At 43.5% G+C, this 8223-nt stretch overlaps 1 pseudogene; it reads right to left on the reverse strand.

The window, feature by feature from the left end:
- LOC147431948 (uncharacterized) overlaps nucleotides 1-7726 on the reverse strand; it is a 50889-nt pseudogene extending 43163 nt beyond the window's left edge.
- Nucleotides 7727-8223: the final 497 nt, after the last annotated feature.

An 8223-nucleotide genomic window follows, 5' to 3' on the forward strand; every position in this document is an offset into this window, starting at 1 on the left:
TCGTCATCCCCGTCGTTGACATCGACCTAGCCTAGACTTGCATCAGTCACATGCATCCACTTTGTAGCAGTTTGGGCAATCAATCGTAGACCACTCTCGCCAACGAGATTGGGGCCTTCGGATTAGGGTTTTACGTCTCTGGTGTCGTATTCTCTTCTCTATCTCGTAGACCACTCTCGCCAACGAGATTGGGGCCTTCGGATTAGGGTTTTACGTCTCTGGTGTCGTATTCTCTTCTCTATCTCTGAGTCTCAAGATCCCAGATATATGGCCATGTGTAAGGTGCAACGGAAGTGAATGTTGAACTTTGCTCAAGATGAGTTCTTCGAACTGTGCTCAAGGGTTCCTTTTACTTACAGAAGGGAGAGCCTTCCGTTCCTTTAGTGAGAGAGTGCAATGGACACAAACAAAGTGGTGAACACTGTGAATGAAGGTGTTGAGACTAAGAGATAGAGAGAGAAGAATACGACACCAGAATGTTGTCAAACCCTCCTCCGAAGGCCCCACTCTCTATGGCGAGAGCGGTCTACTATTGATTGCACAAATCTCTACAATGCTTTGGACTTGCCGATGATGAGATCGACGACGAGACGAGCTAAAATTTGAAAATGCTAACGGCTGAAATCTGCAAATCTTTATGTACTAAATTTTGACTCTATGTCGATGACGATGTCGATGGCGACGATGCAACGATGACGCGCTGAAAATGCAGATGCTGAAATCTGCGTTTTTCGGGTTGAATCTGCTAACTACATTGGATCTGACCATGCGGCGAGGATCTGCTGCGGGAAGGTGAGATCTGCGAGGTTTGGGACTTGTTCTGCAATGCTTCTTGGTGTTCCGTCGCGGTAGATCTGCAAAACACTGAAGTCTTATGCTGATACAAAAACATTAGGACTGAAAATTGTCTGGTGCGGAAAATCGGCTAATGCTAGGGCTAATCTGCTGGGTTGCTGTGGAATCTGCTAACGCTAGGGCTGATCTGCTATGTCTTGTTTTCATCAGGCTGATCTGCTGTGCAAAAACGCCGGGTTGCTGTCTTGTTGAAAAACGCTAGGCATGCATCTACAAAAACGCTAGGTCTTCTGTTTGGGGGGGTCTTGCTGAGAAGTTGTCTGATGAACATAGGTTTTTTGCTGCCTCCTCTGTGAGAAAGTGCTAGTGCTAGGTTTGCTTATATATTAATTTACTGGATTTCCCTACCTAGTTCCCAACAAAAGTCACTTAAAAATAATAAGTGAAAAAATGTCAAAAATAGGGAAATTAGGTTTAATGCACTGGAAAATGCTTCTGATGGACACAGAACTTGCCAAAGAGTCCACTATGTGTAGATCTTATTTGTCTCAATGACCGCAGCTATGTCGTGAAAGTAGAGGGCTCGTCATAGGCCTCTCTCGATCCCCATCCTCAAAGTAGTAGTCGTAGACCTCATTTTGCCTCCATATGCTCTCTTCATCATCTTTCTCAGTAGCAAAGCCTCAAATTGTTGATTATTAACGTGGCTATACATGCTACCAAATCTATGATAGTGTTCTGCAAAAGTACCTTTGAAGCTTCACATTAAGGTGACCATAGGATTCATTAGAGATGTACTCCCTAGTTGCAAAGTTGCATGATAGATCATGCTTGAAGGCCAAGAAAGAAACCTTGTGAGCCACTTACAATGAAGGTGGGCTTTGCAATCCATGCAATTCCATCTTCAAGAGTGAAAAGCTTTATGTGGTTAGCCTCCTCACTAACAATCGCATTTTTCAGGTCACCCACATGAAATCAGCAAGATAAATAGTATATTCTTTCCAAGTTAGAGCTTCTCCCACACCAAGCCCTCTACTAATAGAGACATTTCTCTTGAAAGCAGACACAACTCCTCAAAATGTTAACAATCATGGTTTTTAAGCTACTTCGTGCCCAGGAGAAATTATGCAAGCATCACCAATAAATGGAGCAATAAGGTCTACCAAAGTCACTACAACCTGTTCTAAAGCTTGCTGCATTGACATGCTTTTGGCCTACAAATCCACATGTCCTCCACAACACACTAAATGTGCTTTTGATCATTCAAAACATTTGGATCTTCAAGGGACATCCTATGTTGAACTTGAGGCATTTCCAACCTGACATAATGTAGAGACAATGTGCAAGTACCAATGTTCACTTGTGAGAAGCTACATGCACAAAAAAAAAGAAATGCACATCTTTTGATTTTCGCATAACCAAACATTTGCTAAGCTCATTAGTATTGAAACCCTAGAATTGTGTATGGGGCTACTCACAAGCTTCAAAAGTACTAAATTGTGCTACTTACCAATAATAAATGAGCTACCTTATAAGATCCTCATTGAGAGCAATTTCAAATGGAGAACTTGTCGCTACAATGAAGCCATTACTTGATACATCCATGCAAAAAGAGCACCCAAGCAAATAAACATCACAATCCCCAAATGACTTGCTGCAAATACAAATTGACAACTCGATCAACTTGAGAGAGCTAACCTTACGACAATCCTTAAAAGCTTTTCAAGGAGTGGCTTATGTGCCACTATCACTAGACTCCTGCAAAATGCAAAACCAACAAAAAGGGTAATGTAAATGCTCAACTATTAGATATAGGAAAAATTGTCTCACTTTGAATCTTCAATAAATATACAAAGTAAGAACATGTCGTTGACGTGAGAGAAATCAATTTTGCGACAACCAGCTAGGCCATGTTGCATCAACAACTAAAGAATTGATGGAACTGATCATAATTTACAACTCTCACCACAAACATGGGAGTTGTGAGGCCAAGCATCTCCAACACACTGCTTGCTGCCTGCTCAAATCTTTGTTTGGTCTACTCCAAGCCTGCTCTACAATCCATAGCCAAGTGCTGCTTTATGGCATTCTCAGTATTTAAATATTCATTAGTAGGAAGATGGTCTGCTGATGCACTATCATCATCCAGAACTAATAAGTTTCCAAGAACATTGTCAGCAAAGCTTAAAATATATTGACTATTACTTAAAACATCCACTACAAATTCTCATTGTCCGTCGTATAATCATCAGCCTTCAGTTCACCCTCATAATTGGCTCCTCATAATTAGAAGACTCCCTGAATGCCTCATGTTGCTGATCCCCTCTTTCCAATGCTCGGTTACAAGGTTATTGCTCTTCTTGATTGACAGATGAGTGCTCTAAACTAGCACTTCATGGGTTCGTGATTTGTGCAATAATAGATTTCTGAAAGAGGTATGTAATTCCGCCTTTGCAAGAAAGCTTGAAAACGCCTAAAGTGCATGACACTACGCCATATCGGACACATATTTGGACATACCCATGTCCCTCTCCATACCTACGCACATATAAAGAAAGCGATTATGGCATAAGAAAAATTGCGACAATCGTAATCTTCTTGGAGACATGACCAATACACATATCTCAGTGTCGTTGACATTACAAGCAAACATACTTAACATCAGCAGGTTTTTGTACACATGAAGTCAGCCATGCACTGATCACACCTTCAGCATTTTTTGCACCCCCTCCAAGGAAACCCATAGCTCATGTGTTTGAGGCACCATACTTTACATCCTTGCAAATCATAAAGCTGCAAACCATACTCCTCTGTCACCAAAAAGGCTATCCCCATGACAGTTGCATTGTCTGAACCCTGCAAGTATGAAAATCCTTGATTGGTTGTCTGCGTATGGTGATATTTCAATGAGTAGCAAAATTACCATATGAAAAAAAATAATCTTACGAGCAAAAGATAGTGCCTCTGCTAGCCCTTGTGTTGTTGCTCTCACCCACATACACATCACTACTAGAATGTGCTGAAAACAAGACAGACAATGAGGGTATCAAGATGCTCCAAGGTATGTGTGCTACGATTGCAAAAAACAAAAAAAAGACGAAACCTCCATGATTCTCTCGATGAAGCTAGTCCAGAGGAAGGGCCGGAGGCGGAGATGCAAGGGAGGAGGAGGGGAAGCATAAGTCACACAGCTACAAGGCAGGAGAGGGGAGGTCAAACCAGAGGCGGCAAAAGGAGAGGAGATATACCTTCTGTTGATTACCCACAATTTTGGAAATTTGACAAATTTGCTTGGAAAGAGAAAATGTAAGGCCCGTTCAGACTCCATTGAGCCTCTAACGTCACAGCATGGTTCACACCGTGTGGACAACAATTCAAATTTTAACTTCGAAAAATCCCTACAACAAATTATCGTTGGCCAGTTGGTTAGATTTCTAAGTTCTCGACTCTTGGATCACGATAGATCAACGCTACTCCATGATCAACATTGAAAAGCTTGAGAAAGTTTTTGTGTTTCAAGGTGCTAGTGCCACCCATATGTCTATGGGTCTGGAAAAGCATCTCTCCACTTTTGTGCAAATGAGGCAATGCCATGACGGAAGCACAACCCTTCTCGGTTTTTTTTTTTGGTGCAATCTGAATCCCCCCAAGTGTAGAGATGGAGTTGGCGTGCCAATACAAACAAGGAGACTTAAGAATCACAGCCAGAGGAGGTGTCCCAAGGATGGCAAGGGGATCCTATTGATTGGCACAACAAATAGGTGGCTTTGCCCTCTCAGGAAATGGCTTTCGTGTAATTGTAAGGGAGGTTAGGTCGTATAAAGAGTGGAGTTGATGTTGTAAGGTCAAGGCTGGAGATACATGGGGCTTCACCCTTGGGCAATGCTAGATCCAAAACAAGAAGATATGACTTGAGTCTCGCTATCAAAAGTAGTCTATTGTAGCTGCACACATCGAGTCCGACTTGAGTACGAGAAGTTGGCTGACAGAAATGAATTATTTTTTTTGGGAGCCATTAGGAGAAACCTATTTAGGTATATTTCTTCCAAAAATTAATAATGGGTAACAAGGAGAATTGCCATTTATGTAGAGTGATTCTTTTTCTTTTTAAAAGGGTGATAGAGAGAATGTACGTAGGTTCTATTTCGTGCATGATGGGGGGTGGGAACTTATGAAGTGAGAGAGATTGCCAGCTTGCAACATGTGGCAGCAAGAGAGCTGGCGATTTGGGACTTCCAGTTTGCATGTGGGTGGGCAATTTGGAACTTTATGGAAGTCCCCAAACCGACTTCCAATTTCTCCTCTCTCTCTCTCTCTCTCTCTCTCTCTCTCTCTCTCTCTCTCTCTCTCTCTCTCTCTCTCTCTCTCTCTCTCTCTCTCTCTCTCTCTCTCTCTCTCTCTCTCTGAGGGAGTGTAGGAGACGGTGAAGCACATCTAGCCCTATCTCTAGCTTGTCCATGATGCATCGAGAGAGCTCTCTCTCTAGAGTGGCGGGCACAAGCTCTCCACCATTGAAGCTTGTTGGCTAGGGATGGATGAGAAAGGGGTGTAGGGCGGGGTGAGGCACCATTGATGGTTGTTGTCCGAGGATGGGTTTGTCTTGTCAAGGGCGGTGCAAGCACGGGTTGCAAGGTAGGGAGATGTTTTTGTGCTACCCACATGGACTTTTGGGGGGGGGGGGGGGGGGGGGGAGAGAATATTCGAGGGAAATCTAAAAGTCAAGGGATTTTTTTAATAGTTATGCAAGTATGTATGTAGAATGAACCCTGAGATCTCTTGTTGAATGATGTGTGATATACACTCCATTTGGAAAATCAACAAAGAGAGCTCTTTCAACCCGCGTGAGAAGAGGGGTGATGATGAAGACTCTTTGATGTGTTTGTGTGTTATTTCTAAAAGTGATCGTACAGTTTGCCATGTCACTCGCAAAAAATGAACACTTCACAAAGGCCCCCCGGTGGTAGGCCAAAAGATGTGTGTGTGTGTGTGTGTGTGTGTGTGTGTGTGTGTGTGTGTGTGTGTGTGTGTGTGTGTGTGTGTGTGTGTGTGTGTGTGTGTGTGTGTGTGTGTGTGTGTGTGTGTGTGTGTGTGTGTGTGTGTGCACGTGCGCATGTGAGAGAGAGAGAGAGAGAGCTTGTGAATTTTTGATTCTGATGCAGGTGACTAGACCTTGTTAAATGCACAATGTGCTACATTTTCATAGCTGTGTAAGACATAAGGTGGTTCAAACCACAAAAAATATACCTCATTCAAGGCGGTTCCATTCCCAACACATGTTGGTGCATATTACATGTCAAAAGAAATTTAATACTTGAAAGAAAGAAGAGAAAGATAAGAATCCTGGATGCACTTAATTAACTGCATCCACATGAATATCGCACACAATTGAGAGATCGTCAAGCTTGAAAGCTATGAAGGCCGTATACGCGAATAGTTGAGAAGTAGATACTCTTCTTGAGCAGAAAATAGAGCAGAGCTATGACTCCGACTCCCATCCTTGAGGAGAAGTAGCTCTCTAGTACTTGCCATCGACTTCTCTTCTCATTCAATGCAATGATGCCAGGGAAGCCACGCTCTCCAAACTTGACTAACTTCCCTTCTGTAGTTCTCGGGAGGTTGGAGCCGTGCAAGCCACCGTCCTCTCTCTCTCTCTCTCTCTCTCTCTCTCTCTCTCTCTCTCTCTCTCTCTCTCTCTCTCTCTCTCTCTCTCTCTCTCTCTCTCTCTCTCTCTCTCTCTCTCTGTGTGTGTGTGTGTGTGTGTGTGTGTGTGTGTGTGTGTGTGTGTGTGTGTGTGTGTGTGTGTGTGTGTGTGTGTGTGTGTGTGTGTGGTTGGGAGTTACCTTCAAAATTGAAGGTATTATGCTATTTTTTGTGGTGTTGTTTCTCTGAGAGAGAGAGAGAGAGAGAGAGAGAGAGAGAGAGAGAGAGAGAGAGAGAGAGAGAGAGGGGGGGGGGGGGGGGGGGAGAAGGAGGCCCCTATCTATATAAGAGTGCTAACTCTCGTTCTAAGTATTTTGAAATTGACAAAACCCTTCTACAAGAGAAAACCCATAATTGTTAAACCCCTTATGCACGTGCTATCTTACATATTTCTTACGGGACGCCTCGAGGTTCTTACATGTATCTTTGTAGCTATTGACTCACAAGTTTGAGGGTAGACTCTTTTGGAAAGCCATGATTTTGAAACACAATTAACTTCCTCTCATTTCCCCCTTTTCTTATTTCTCCCCCCCCCCCCCCCCCCCCCCCCCTAACAAAATAAATATGATACCCCCCTCCCTTATTTGTGAGCTTAGGAGATAAATTATTGGGGGCCTACCCCTAACTTATACGCTTATGTGAACTAATAACAAAACCCCCCTCCCCTGCACTTACGTGGTTCGGTAAGTTTTCCATGGTGAATCCCGAGGGGCTAGGCCTTCAAGACTTCTATGACCAGGAACCGTACGCGTAGATTATTAGAAAGCCTATGAGTTATTGTCTTCTAATGAAAGAGGATGGATCATCCCAAATCACTGACCAACAAGGGTAGAAAGTTGAAGTCGTTTTCACAAAGGAAATTGTGCCCGAGGCACTGAAGTTGCCAACTGAAGGAATGACAATGCAAGCCTGAGACAGAAAAACAGAGGCACCTTCACCAAGGAGACTACTGCTGCAACTTTTGCTGACCTCATCCAAAGGCAAGTGGAAGAACCAGCACACCTGTACCATCAGCACTTCCACTTCTTAGCAAAGAGACCGTCACGGTACACCACACGAAATCATGTAGTTGCGACTACATTCACCCAAGTGTTGAAGTCGACAACCAGGCAACCAATCGATCATGCGCAGTATGTGCTGACAACACTAAAGGGCAACAAGAAAGAAGGTAAAATCACCTATCTGGAAGCACCTGAGTACTGACAAGAATAGCATACCATGCTATTGGCATGACCGACAATTTGCCGCCAACCCCAGATTAGAACACAAGGATTGTGTCTGCACAACCTTCTCCAAGAACTATGCGTTCGTCAAAGAGAGTCTACAAGTCAGATGAAGAATTGACAGAAAGCTCTCATGAAGCTCATAGCAGTGAAAGCTCAGACAATGAGGAGAGAAGGGCCAAGATTAAAGATATGAAGAAGAAAGCTGTAGCTGCACACCAAGAGGAACCTCAATAGAAGAAGGTCAAGTTTGAAAGAGAAAAACAAACTTACGAAAGAAGCCGCCAAGCTATAGGTGAGGACCCAGAAAGGTGGGTTCCAAAAGACATAAGGGGTCCTAGAACTAAGAACCCCGCAAGGAAAGAATCAAGGGACCCCACATAATTTCTTGAACGCATGTATGCAGAGGCATAAGCCCTCAAGTTAAAAGAAGTCATGAAACCGAAAGAAAAGCAAGAGAAGATGCAACAGAGCAACAAAGATAAGCAGAGGCTACGGGACAAAG

Source organism: Adiantum capillus-veneris, chromosome 21 (assembly GCF_014529385.1).
Source record: "Adiantum capillus-veneris isolate H3 chromosome 21, ASM1452938v2, whole genome shotgun sequence".
Classification (NCBI taxonomy): Eukaryota; Viridiplantae; Streptophyta; class Polypodiopsida; order Polypodiales; family Pteridaceae; genus Adiantum; species Adiantum capillus-veneris.